The sequence below is a fragment of the Pelobates fuscus genome, chromosome 3, assembly GCF_036172605.1.
Source record: "Pelobates fuscus isolate aPelFus1 chromosome 3, aPelFus1.pri, whole genome shotgun sequence".
Taxonomy (NCBI): domain Eukaryota; kingdom Metazoa; phylum Chordata; class Amphibia; order Anura; family Pelobatidae; genus Pelobates; species Pelobates fuscus.
The window spans coordinates 395,971,196-395,983,695 of NC_086319.1; the positions used below are offsets into that span (position 1 = coordinate 395,971,196).

The 12,500-nt window shown below is 42.1% G+C and overlaps 10 non-coding genes across 10 annotated transcripts; all 10 read left to right on the forward strand.

Annotated features, from left to right (window-relative positions):
- Positions 1 to 1,328: 1,328 nt before the first annotated feature.
- TRNAW-CCA (transfer RNA tryptophan (anticodon CCA)) lies at positions 1,329 to 1,400 on the forward strand. Its single transcript has one exon. It is a non-coding gene; the product is annotated as a tRNA-Trp (tRNA).
- A 3,406-nt stretch (positions 1,401 to 4,806) lies between these two features.
- On the forward strand, positions 4,807 to 4,878 carry TRNAW-CCA (transfer RNA tryptophan (anticodon CCA)). Its single transcript has one exon. It is a non-coding gene; the product is annotated as a tRNA-Trp (tRNA).
- A 1,671-nt stretch (positions 4,879 to 6,549) lies between these two features.
- On the forward strand, positions 6,550 to 6,621 carry TRNAW-CCA (transfer RNA tryptophan (anticodon CCA)). Its single transcript has one exon. It is a non-coding gene; the product is annotated as a tRNA-Trp (tRNA).
- A 731-nt stretch (positions 6,622 to 7,352) lies between these two features.
- Positions 7,353 to 7,433, forward strand: TRNAL-AAG (transfer RNA leucine (anticodon AAG)). Its single transcript has one exon. It is a non-coding gene; the product is annotated as a tRNA-Leu (tRNA).
- An 860-nt stretch (positions 7,434 to 8,293) lies between these two features.
- Positions 8,294 to 8,365, forward strand: TRNAW-CCA (transfer RNA tryptophan (anticodon CCA)). Its single transcript has one exon. It is a non-coding gene; the product is annotated as a tRNA-Trp (tRNA).
- A 731-nt stretch (positions 8,366 to 9,096) lies between these two features.
- Positions 9,097 to 9,178, forward strand: TRNAL-AAG (transfer RNA leucine (anticodon AAG)). The gene has a single exon. It is a non-coding gene; the product is annotated as a tRNA-Leu (tRNA).
- Positions 9,179 to 9,409: 231 nt separating this feature from the next.
- Positions 9,410 to 9,491, forward strand: TRNAL-AAG (transfer RNA leucine (anticodon AAG)). The gene has a single exon. It is a non-coding gene; the product is annotated as a tRNA-Leu (tRNA).
- An 855-nt stretch (positions 9,492 to 10,346) lies between these two features.
- TRNAW-CCA (transfer RNA tryptophan (anticodon CCA)) lies at positions 10,347 to 10,418 on the forward strand. The gene has a single exon. It is a non-coding gene; the product is annotated as a tRNA-Trp (tRNA).
- Positions 10,419 to 11,149: 731 nt separating this feature from the next.
- Positions 11,150 to 11,231, forward strand: TRNAL-AAG (transfer RNA leucine (anticodon AAG)). Its single transcript has one exon. It is a non-coding gene; the product is annotated as a tRNA-Leu (tRNA).
- Positions 11,232 to 12,086: 855 nt separating this feature from the next.
- Positions 12,087 to 12,158, forward strand: TRNAW-CCA (transfer RNA tryptophan (anticodon CCA)). Its single transcript has one exon. It is a non-coding gene; the product is annotated as a tRNA-Trp (tRNA).
- The last annotated feature ends 342 nt before the right edge of the window (positions 12,159 to 12,500 follow it).

Here is a 12,500-nt window from a genome sequence, read left to right on the forward strand (position 1 = left end):
CAGCATTTGAATGCTGAATACTGGAGGACAGCACTTTCCCTATGCTGGTGTTGAATTGTTATCTTTTGTTTGCACCTGTTGGTGGTCATTTGACACGCTAGCAGATTTCACCTGAATGTAACATGAGGAACTTGTGCTTTAAACTCTTTCTGTGTGAGAATAAATAGAGGGGGATGTGTAATATTTTAGCATTGATCTAGTTTTCTTGTGTTTTTGCGGTCTTGTAGAGGTGAAGGCGTTCTAAATGACCTATGCCGCCAGCAGTGCTGCATGAGTGTGGAAAGATATTGTCGGGACTTGCAACCTTTTGACAAGAAAGAAAAGGAAATGATCAGAACGCTCCCAAATGGCGTGCGTGTTTTGAGTACGCAGTCAAAGGAATTTCGCGCAGGTAGCAGGGCCGAGCAGTCTAAGGCGCTGGATTAAGGCTCCAGTCTCTTCGGGGGCGTGGATTCGAATCCCACCGCTGCCATCAGGCTCTTTTTTTCTTCCAGCCTTCTGTGGATGAATAAACGTATCACGCCAATTAAATACCGCTTCCTTATTTGCCACAACGTGCAATTTATGTGGACATGGAAATGCACTTGTTTCATACTCATTTGATCTTTGAAAATGGAACAGTAACACAGAAAGTTAGAAAAGTAATGCAGGATGAAAAGAAGACTCAGCTTCCACATTTCACCCACCCTTCTTCCCCTTGTTGTTCCAAAAGAAGGAGAAAGGAAAAAAAAGAAAGACCTGAAGTCATTTTCAATTGTGCCCCAAATTGGGCAGCAGGATTCCTTTAGAACTCCATATGTGCTTTCCGATTTCTCCTTGGATCAACAAGCTGTGTTACAATACCCACTTTAGATACTAAAGTGGCATAGTTTCCAGCTTTGCCACAAGAACATCGAGGCCATCCTCAAATACATCTACTGAATTCCATAAAACACCTTCTTTAGGAAGAGAATTTAACATCTTTCTTCTCACTTGAAAGAGGCCATAAATTGTCCTAAATATAAAGCTAGCAAAGAGTAAGTCACGTGGAGAATTCCACACCATGCACGATTCACCCCAGCATTTGCATGTTCCATTGTAATGTAATTAAACCGGTATGGCTTCACATGGCCACAAACACAGAAACTGGCTAGCTGGTGCGGTGCCTTTCTGTTTGGCTTTGCCTTCAATTACAGTGGTATTGTGCTGAAAAGAAAAGTACTTATTTTCATTCCTCTTTAGGCTGAATATTTAATTTGTCAGAATCGATCTAATTTTATGTCGGTGGGGGAAAAAAAACCTACCTTTGTTGGCTACTCTGTTGACGACCACGTCCACCTTTACAATGAGACCTCGTGGCGCAACGGAAGCGCGTCTGACTCCAGATCAGAAGGTTGTGTGTTCAAATCACGTCGGGGTCATGCTGCTTTTGCTTTGGAGAAGAGTAAGCACAGATCTCTTGTCATACCAGAGTTGGATAAAAAGCAGGCTTAGCATATATAATCCATATATCCCGTACTTGCGTTATTTCATTATGTTGATGGTCAAAACAGGAAAAGTCCTGCTCATCTACAGTAGATAGATTTGACATGCTGCAGGATTCCTGATTGTTTCAAATGAATCCTGTGGATTTTAAACTAGGAGTCGGGAACCAAAAATCGAGTCCCACTGTTCATTTAGCGTGTCATTTTATGGGTTCCTCCTTTTTTTTGCTTTACTCCCTTTTTGTCAAAACAGGTTAATGAATCGATTTCCTAGAGGCAGCATTTGAATGCTGAATACTGGAGGACAGCACTTTCCCTATGCTGGTGTTGAATTGTTATCTTTTGTTTGCACCTGTTGGTGGTCATTTGACACGCTAGCAGATTTCACCTGAATGTAACATGAGGAACTTGCGCTTTAAACTCTTTCTGTGTGAGAATAAATAGAGGGGGATGTGTAATATTTTAGCATTGATCTAGTTTTCTTGTGTTTTTGCAGTCTTGTAGAGGTGAAGGCGTTCTAAATGACCTATGCCGCCAGCAGTGCTGCATGAGTGTGGAAAGATATTGTCGGGACTTGCAACCTTTTGACAAGAAAGAAAAGGAAATGATCAGAACGCTCCCAAATGGCGTGCGTGTTTTGAGTACGCAGCCACAGGAATTTTGCGCAGGTAGCGTGGCCGAGCGGTCTAAGGTGCTGGATTAAGGCTCCAGTCTCTTCGGGGGTGTGGGTTCGAATCCCACCGCTGCCATCAGGCTCTTTTTTTCTTCCAGCCTTCTGTGGATGAATAAACGTATCACGCCGTTAAAATACCGCTTCCTTATTTGCCACAGCGTGCAACTTATGTGGACATGGAAATGCACTTGTTGCATACTCATTTGATCTTTGAAAATGGAACAGTAACACAGAAAGTTAGAAAAGTAATGCAGGATGAAAAGAAGACTCAGCTTCAACATTTCACCCACCCTTCTTCCCCTTGTTGTTCCAAAAGAAGGAGAAAGGAAAAAAAGAAAGACCTGAAGTCATTTTCAATTGTGCCCCAAGTTGGGCCCCAGGATTCCTTTAGAACTCCATATGTGCATTCCGATTTCTCCTTGGATCAACAAGCTGTGTTACAATACCCACTTTAGATACTAAAGTGGCATAGTTTCCAGCTTTGCCACAAGAACATCGAGGCCATCCTCAAATACATCTACTGAATTCCATAAAACACCTTCTTTAGGAAGAGAATTTAACATCTTTCTTCTCACTTGAAAGAGGCCATAAATTGTCTTAAATATAAAGCTAGCAAAGAGTAAGTCACGTGGAGAATTCCACACCATGCACGATTCACCCCAGCATTTGCATGTTCCATTGTAATGTAATTAAACCGGTATGGCTTCACATGGCCACAAACACAGATACTGGCTAGCTGGTGCAGTGCCTTTCTGTTTGGCTTTGCCTTCAATTACAGTGGTATTGTGCTGAAAAGAAAAGTACTTATTTTCTTTCCTCTTTAGGCTGAATATTTAATTTGTCAGAATCTATCTAATTTTATGTCCGTGGATGAAAAAAACCTACCTTTGTTGGCTACTCTGTTGACGACCACGTCCACCTTTACAATGAGACCTCGTGGCGCAACGGTAGCGCGTCTGACTCCAGATCAAAAGGTTGCGTGTTCAAATACCGTCGGGGTCATGCTGCTTTTGCTTTGGAGAAGAGTAAGCACAGATCTCTTGTCATACCAGAGTTGGATAAAAAGCAGGCTTAGCATATATAATCCATATATCCCGTACTTGCGTTATTTCATTATGTTGATGGTCAAAACGGGAAAAGTCCTGCTCATCTACAGTAGGTAGATTTGACATGCTGCAGGATTCCTGATTGTTTCAAATGAAACCTGTGGATTTTAAACTAGGAGTCGGGAACCAAAAATAGAGTCCCCCTGTTCCTTTAGCGTGTCATTTTATGGGTTCCTCCTTTTTTTTGCTTTACTCCCTTTTTGTCAAAACAGGTTAATGAATCGATTTCCTAGAGGCAGCATTTGAATGCTGAATACTGGAGGACAGCACTTTCCCTATGCTGGTGTTGAATTGTTATCTTTTGTTTGCACCTGTTGGTGGTCATTTGACACGCTAGCAGATTTCACCTGAATGTAACATGAGGAACTTGCGCTTTAAACTCTTTCTGTGTGAGAATAAATAGAGGGGGATGTGTAATATTTTAGCATTGATCTAGTTTTCTTGTGTTTTTGCGGTCTTGTAGAGGTGAAGGCGTTCTAAATGACCTATGCCGCCAGCAGTGCTGCATGAGTGTGGAAAGATATTGTCGGGACTTGCAACCTTTTGACAAGAAAGAAAAGGAAATGATCAGCACGCTCCCAAATGGCGTGCGTGTTTTGAGTACGCAGCCACAGGGATTTTGCGCAGGTAACGTGGCCGAGCGGTCTAAGGCGCTGGATTAAGGCTCCAGTCTCTTCGGGGGCGTGGGTTCGAATCCCACCGCTGCCATCAGGCTCTTTTTTTTCTTCCAGCCTTCTGTGGATGAATAAACGTATCACGCCGTTTAAATACCGCTTCATTATTTGCCACAGCGTGCAACTTATGTGGACATGGAAATGCACTTGTTTCATACTCATTTGATCTTTGAAAATGGAACAGTAACACAGAAAGTTAGAAAAGTAATGCAGGATGAAAAGAAGACTCAGCTTCAACATTTCACCCACCCTTCTTCCCCTTGTTGTTCCAAAAGAAGGAGAAAGGAAAAAAAAAAAAGACCTGAAGTCATTTTCAATTGTGCCCAAAAATGGGCAGCAGGATTCCTTTAGAACTCCATATGTGCATTCCGATTTCTCCTTGGATCAACAAGCTGTGTTACAATACCCACTTTAGATACTAAAGTGGCATAGTTTCCAGCTTTGCCACAAGAACATCGAGGCCATCCTCAAATACATCTACTGAATTCCATAAAACACCTTCTTTAGGAAGAGAATTTAACATCTTTCTTCTCACTTGAAAGAGGCCATAAATTGTCCTAAATATAAAGCTGGCAAAGAGTAAGTTACGTGGAGAATTCCACACCATGCACGATTCACCCCAGCATTTGCATGTTCCATTGTAATGTAATTAAACCGGTATGGCTTCACATGGCCACAAACACAGAAACTGGCTAGCTGGTGCAGTGCCTTTCTGTTTGGCTTTGCCTTCAATTACAGTGGTATTGTGCTGAAAAGAAAAGTACTTATTTTCTTTCCTCTTTAGGCTGAATATTTAATTTGTCAGAATCTATCTAATTTTATGTCGGTGGGGAAAAAAAAATTACCTTTGTTGGCTACTCTGTTGACGACCACGTCCACCTTTACAATGAGACCTTGTGGCGCAACGGTAGCGCGTCTGACTCCAGATCAGAAGGTTGCGTGTTCAAATCACGTCGGGGTCATGTTGCTTTTGCTTTAGAGAAGAGTAAGCACAGATCTCTTGTCATACCAGAGTTGGATAAAAAGCAGGCTTAGCATATATAATCCATATATCCTGTACTTGCGTTATTTCATTATGTTGATGGTCAAAACGGGAAAAGTCCTGCTCATCTACAGTAGGTAGATTTGACATGCTGCAGGATTCCTGATTGTTTCAAATGAATCCTGTGGATTTTAAACTAGGAGTCGGGAACCAAAAATAGAGTCCCCCTGTTCCTTTAGCGTGTCATTTTATGGGTTCCTCCTTTTTTTTGCCTTACTCCCTTTTTGTCAAAACAGGTTAATGAATCGATTTCCTAGAGGCAGCATTTGAATGCTGAATACTGGAGGACAGCACTTTCCCTATGCTGGTGTTGAATTGTTATCTTTTGTTTGCACCTGTTGGTGGTCATTTGACACGCTAGCAGATTTCACCTGAATGTAACATGAGGAACTTGCGCTTTAAACTCTTTCTGTGTGAGAATAAATAGAGGGGGATGTGTAATATTTTAGCATTGATCTAGTTTTCTTGTGTTTTTGCGGTCTTGTAGAGGTGAAGGCGTTCTAAATGACCTATGCCGCCAGCAGTGCTGCATGAGTGTGGAAAGATATTGTCGGGACTTGCAACCTTTTGACAAGAAAGAAAAGGAAATGATCAGAACGCTCCCAAATGGCGTGTGTGTTTTGAGTACGCAGCCACAGGGATTTTGCGCAGGTAGCGTGGCCGAGCGGTCTAAGGCGCTGGATTAAGGCTCTAGTCTCTTCGGGGCGTGGGTTCGAATCCCACCGCTGCCATCAGGCTCTTTTTTTTCTTCCAGCCTTCTGTGGATGAATAAACGTATCAGGCCGTTTAAATACCGCTTCCTTATTTGCCACAGCGTGCAACTTATGTGGACATGGAAATGCACTTGTTTCATACTCATTTGATCTTTGAAAATGGAACAGTAACACAGAAAGTTAGAAAAGTAATGCAGGATGAAAAGAAGACTCAGCTTCAACATTTCACCCACCCTTCTTCCCCTTGTTGTTCCAAAAGAAGGAGAAAGGAAAAAAAAAAAAAAAAACCTGAAGTCATTTTCAATTGTGCCCCAAAATGGGCAGCAGGATTCCTTTAGAACTCCATATGTGCATTCCGATTTCTCCTTGGATCAACAAGCTGTGTTACAATACCCACTTTAGATACTAAAGTGGCATAGTTTCCAGCTTTGCCACAAGAACATCGAGGCCATCCTCAAATACATCTACTGAATTCCATAAAACACCTTCTTTAGGAAGAGAATTTAACATCTTTCTTCTCACTTGAAAGAGGCCATAAATTGTCCTAAATATAAAGCTAGCAAAGAGTAAGTAACGTTGAGAATTCCACACCATGCACGATTCACCCCAGCATTTGCATGTTCCATTGTAATGTAATTAAACCGGTATGGCTTCACATGGCCACAAACACAGAAACTGGCTAGCTGGTGCGGTGCCTTTCTGTTTGGCTTTGCCTTCAATTACAGTGGTATTGTGCTGAAAAGAAAAGTACTTATTTTCATTCCTCTTTAGGCTGAATATTTAATTTGTCAGAATCGATCTAATTTTATGTCGGTGGGGGAAAAAAAACCTACATTTGTTGGCTACTCTGTTGACGACCACGTCCATCTTTACAATGAGACCTCGTGGCGCAATGGTAGCGCGTCTGACTCCAGATCAGAAGGTTGCGTGTTCAAATCACGTCGGGGTCATGCTGCTTTTGCTTTGGAGAAGAGTAAGCACAGATCTATTGTCATACCAGAGTTGGATAAAAAGCAGGCTTAGCATATATAATCCATATATCCCGTACTTGCGTTATTTCATTATGTTGATGGTCAAAACGGGAAAAGTCCTGCTCATCTACAGTAGGTAGATTTGACATGCTGCAGGATTCCTGATTGTTTCAAATGAATCCTGTGGATTTTAAACTAGGAGTCGGGAACCAAAAATAGAGTCCCCCTGTTCCTTTAGCGTGTCATTTTATGGGTTCTTCCTTTTTTTTTGCTTTACTCCCTTTTTGTCAAAACAGGTTAATGAATCGATTTCCTAGAGGCAGCATTTGAATGCTGAATACTGGAGGACAGCACTTTCCCTATGCTGGTGTTGAATTGTTATCGTTTGTTTGCACCTGTTGGTGGTCATTTGACACGCTAGCAGATTTCACCTGAATGTAACATGAGGAACTTGTGCTTTAAACTCTTTCTGTGTGAGAATAAATAGAGGGGGATGTGTAATATTTTAGCATTGATCTAGTTTTCTTGTGTTTTTGCGGTCTTGTAGAGGTGAAGGCGTTCTAAATGACCTATGCCGCCAGCAGTGCTGCATGAGTGTGGAAAGATATTGTCGGGACTTGCAACCTTTTGACAAGAAAGAAAAGGAAATGATCAGAACGCTCCCAAATGGCGTGCGTGTTTTGAGTACGCAGCCACAGGAATTTTGCGCAGGTAGCGTGGCCGAGCGGTCTAAGGCGCTGGATTAAGGCTCCAGTCTCTTCGGGGCGTGGGTTCGAATCCCACCGCTGCCATCAGGCTCTTTTTTTTCTTCCAGCCTTCTGTGGATGAATAAACGTATCAGGCCGTTTAAATACCGCTTCCTTATTTGCCACAGCGTGCAACTTATGTGGACATGGAAATGCACTTGTTTCATACTCATTTGATCTTTGAAAATGGAACAGTAACACAGAAAGTTAGAAAAGTAATGCAGGATGAAAAGAAGACTCAGCTTCAACATTTCACCCACCCTTCTTCCCCTTGTTGTTCCAAAAGAAGGAGAAAGGAAAAAAAAAAAAAAAAACCTGAAGTCATTTTCAATTGTGCCCCAAAATGGGCAGCAGGATTCCTTTAGAACTCCATATGTGCATTCCGATTTCTCCTTGGATCAACAAGCTGTGTTACAATACCCACTTTAGATACTAAAGTGGCATAGTTTCCAGCTTTGCCACAAGAACATCGAGGCCATCCTCAAATACATCTACTGAATTCCATAAAACACCTTCTTTAGGAAGAGAATTTAACATCTTTCTTCTCACTTGAAAGAGGCCATAAATTGTCCTAAATATAAAGCTAGCAAAGAGTAAGTCACGTGGAGAATTCCACACCATGCACGATTCACCCCAGCATTTGCATGTTCCATTGTAATGTAATTAAACCGGTATGGCTTCACATGGCCACAAACACAGAAACTGGCTAGCTGGTGCAGTGCCTTTCTGTTTGGCTTTGCCTTCAATTACAGTGGTATTGTGCTGAAAAGAAAAGTACTTATTTTCTTTCCTCTTTAGGCTGAATATTTAATTTGTCAGAATCTATCTAATTTTATGTCGGTGGGGGAAAAAAAACCTACCTTTGTTGGCTACTCTGTTGATGACCACGTCCACCTTTACAATGAGACCTCGTGGCGCAACGGTAGCGCGTCTGACTCCAGATCAGAAGGTTGCGTGTTCAAATCACGTCGGGGTCATGCTGCTTTTGCTTTGGAGAAGAGTAAGCACAGATCTCTTGTCATACCAGAGTTGGATAAAAAGCAGGCTTAGCATATATAATCCATATATCCCGTACTTGCGTTATTTCATTATGTTGATGGTCAAAACGGGAAAAGTCCTGCTCATCTACAGTAGGTAGATTTGACATGCTGTAGGATTCCTGATTGTTTCAAATGAATCCTGTGGATTTTAAAATAGGAGTCGGGAACCAAAAATAGAGTCCCCCTGTTCCTTTAGCGTGTCATTTTATGGGTTCCTCCTTTTTTTTTGCTTTACTAACTTTTTGTCAAAACAGGTTAATGAATCGATTTCCTAGAGGCAGCATTTGAATGCTGAATACTGGAGGACAGCACTTTCCCTATGCTGGTGTTGAATTGTTATCTTTTGTTTGCACCTGTTGGTGGTCATTTGACATGCTAGCAGATTTCACCTGAATGTAAAATGAGGAACTTGCGCTTTAAACTCTTTCTGTGTGAGAATAAATAGAGGGGGATGTGTAATATTTTAGCATTGATCTAGTTTTCTTGTGTTTTTGCGGTCTTGTAGAGGTGAAGGCGTTCTAAATGACCTATGCCGCCAGCAGTGCTGCATGAGTGTGGAAAGATATTGTCGGGACTTGCAACCTTTTGACAAGAAAGAAAATGAAATGATCAGAACGCTCCCAAATGGCGTGCGTGTTTTGAGTACGCAGCCACAGGGATTTTGCGCAGGTAGCGTGGCCGAGCGGTCTAAGGCGCTGGATTAAGGCTCCAGTCTCTTCGGGGGCGTGGGTTCGAATCCCACCGCTGCCATCAGGCTCTTTTTTTCTTCCAGCCTTCTGTGGATGAATAAACGTATCACGCCGTTTAAATACCGCTTCCTTATTTGCCACAACGTGCAACTTATGTGGACATGGAAATGCACTTGTTGCATACTCATATTGTCGGGACTTGCAACCTTTTGACAAGAAAGAAAATGAAATGATCAGAACGCTCCCAAATGGCGTGCGTGTTTTGAGTACGCAGCCACAGGGATTTTGCGCAGGTAGCGTGGCCGAGCGGTCTAAGGCGCTGGATTAAGGCTCCAGTCTCTTCGGGGGCGTGGGTTCGAATCCCACCGCTGCCATCAGGCTCTTTTTTTCTTCCAGCCTTCTGTGGATGAATAAACGTATCACGCCGTTTAAATACCGCTTCCTTATTTGCCACAACGTGCAACTTATGTGGACATGGAAATGCACTTGTTGCATACTCATTTGATCTTTGAAAATGGAACAGTAACACAGAAAGTTAGAAAAGTAATGCAGGATGAAAAGAAGACTCAGCTTCAACATTTCACCCACCCTTCTTCCCCTTGTTGTTCCAAAAGAAGGAGAAAGGAAAAAAAGAAAGACCTGAAGTCATTTTCAATTGTGCCCCAAGTTGGGCAGCAGGATTCCTTTAGAACTCCATATGTGCATTCCGATTTCTCCTTGGATCAACAAGCTGTGTTACAATACCCACTTTAGATACTAAAGTGGCATAGTTTCCAGCTTTGCCACAAGAACATCGAGGCCATCCTCAAATACATCTACTGAATTCCATAAAATACCTTCTTTAGGAAGAGAATTTAACATCTTTCTTCTCACTTGAAAGAGGCCATAAATTGTCCTAAATATAAAGCTAGGAAAGAGTAAGTCACGTGGAGAATTCCACACCATGCACGATTCACCCCAGCATTTGCATGTTCCATTGTAATGTAATTAAACCGGTATGGCTTCACATGGCCACAAACACAGAAACTGGCTAGCTGGTGCAGTGCCTTTCTGTTTGGCTTTGCCTTCAATTACAGTGGTATTGTGCTGAAAAGAAAAGTACTTATTTTCTTTCCTCTTTAGGCTGAATATTTAATTTGTCAGAATCTATCTAATTTTATGTCGGTGGGGGAAAAAAAACCTACCTTTGTTGGCTACTCTGTTGACGACCACGTCCACCTTTACAATGAGACCTCGTGGCGCAACGGTAGCGCGTCTGACTCCAGATCAGAAGGTTGCGTGTTCAAATCACGTCGGGGTCATGCTGCTTTTGCTTTGGAGAAGAGTAAGCACAGATCTCTTGTCATACCAGAGTTGGATAAAAAGCAGGCTTAGCATATATAATCCATATATCCCGTACTTGCGTTATTTCATTATGTTGATGGTCAAAACGGGAAAAGTCCTGCTCATCTACAGTAGGTAGATTTGACATGCTGCAGGATTCCTGATTGTTTCAAATGAATCCTGTGGATTTTAAAATAGGAGTCGGGAACCAAAAATAGAGTCCCCCTGTTCCTTTAGCGTGTCATTTTATGGGTTCCTCCTTTTTTTTTGCTTTACTAACTTTTTGTCAAAACAGGTTAATGAATCGATTTCCTAGAGGCAGCATTTGAATGCTGAATACTGGAGGACAGCACTTTCCCTATGCTGGTGTTGAATTGTTATCTTTTGTTTGCACCTGTTGGTGGTCATTTGACATGCTAGCAGATTTCACCTGAATGTAAAATGAGGAACTTGCGCTTTAAACTCTTTCTGTGTGAGAATAAATAGAGGGGGATGTGTAATATTTTAGCATTGATCTAGTTTTCTTGTGTTTTTGCGGTCTTGTAGAGGTGAAGGCGTTCTAAATGACCTATGCCGCCAGCAGTGCTGCATGAGTGTGGAAAGATATTGTCGGGACTTGCAACCTTTTGACAAGAAAGAAAATGAAATGATCAGAACGCTCCCAAATGGCGTGCGTGTTTTGAGTACGCAGCCACAGGGATTTTGCGCAGGTAGCGTGGCCGAGCGGTCTAAGGCGCTGGATTAAGGCTCCAGTCTCTTCGGGGGCGTGGGTTCGAATCCCACCGCTGCCATCAGGCTCTTTTTTTCTTCCAGCCTTCTGTGGATGAATAAACGTATCACGCCGTTTAAATACCGCTTCCTTATTTGCCACAACGTGCAACTTATGTGGACATGGAAATGCACTTGTTGCATACTCATTTGATCTTTGAAAATGGAACAGTAACACAGAAAGTTAGAAAAGTAATGCAGGATGAAAAGAAGACTCAGCTTCAACATTTCACCCACCCTTCTTCCCCTTGTTGTTCCAAAAGAAGGAGAAAGGAAAAAAAGAAAGACCTGAAGTCATTTTCAATTGTGCCCCAAGTTGGGCAGCAGGATTCCTTTAGAACTCCATATGTGCATTCCGATTTCTCCTTGGATCAACAAGCTGTGTTACAATACCCACTTTAGATACTAAAGTGGCATAGTTTCCAGCTTTGCCACAAGAACATCGAGGCCATCCTCAAATACATCTACTGAATTCCATAAAAGACCTTCTTTAGGAAGAGAATTTAACATCTTTCTTCTCACTTGAAAGAGGCCATAAATTGTCCTAAATATAAAGCTAGCAAAGAGTAAGTCACGTGGAGAATTCCACACCATGCACGATTCACCCCAGCATTTGCATGTTCCATTGTAATGTAATTAAACCGGTATGGCTTCACATGGCCACAAACACAGAAACTGGCTAGCTGGTGCGGTGCCTTTCTGTTTGGCTTTGCCTTCAATTACAGTGGTATTGTGCTGAAAAGAAAAGTACTTATTTTCTTTCCTCTTTAGGCTGAATATTTAATTTGTCAGAATCTATCTAATTTTATGTCGGTGGGGGAAAAAAAACCTACCTTTGTTGGCTACTCTGTTGATGACCACGTCCACCTTTACAATGAGACCTCGTGGCGCAACGGTAGCGCGTCTGACTCCAGATCAGAAGGTTGCGTGTTCAAATCACGTCGGGGTCATGCTGCTTTTGCTTTGGAGAAGAGTAAGCACAGATCTCTTGTCATACCAGAGTTGGATAAAAAGCAGGCTTAGCATATATAATCCATATATCCCGTACTTGCGTTATTTCATTATGTTGATGGTCAAAACGGGAAAAGTCCTGCTCATCTACAGTAGGTAGATTTGACATGCTGCAGGATTCCTGATTGTTTCAAATGAATCCTGTGGATTTTAAAATAGGAGTCGGGAACCAAAAATAGAGTCCCCCTGTTCCTTTAGCGTGTCATTTTATGGGTTCCTCCTTTTTTTTTGCTTTACTAACTTTTTGTCAAAACAGGTTAATGAATCGATTTCCTAGAGGC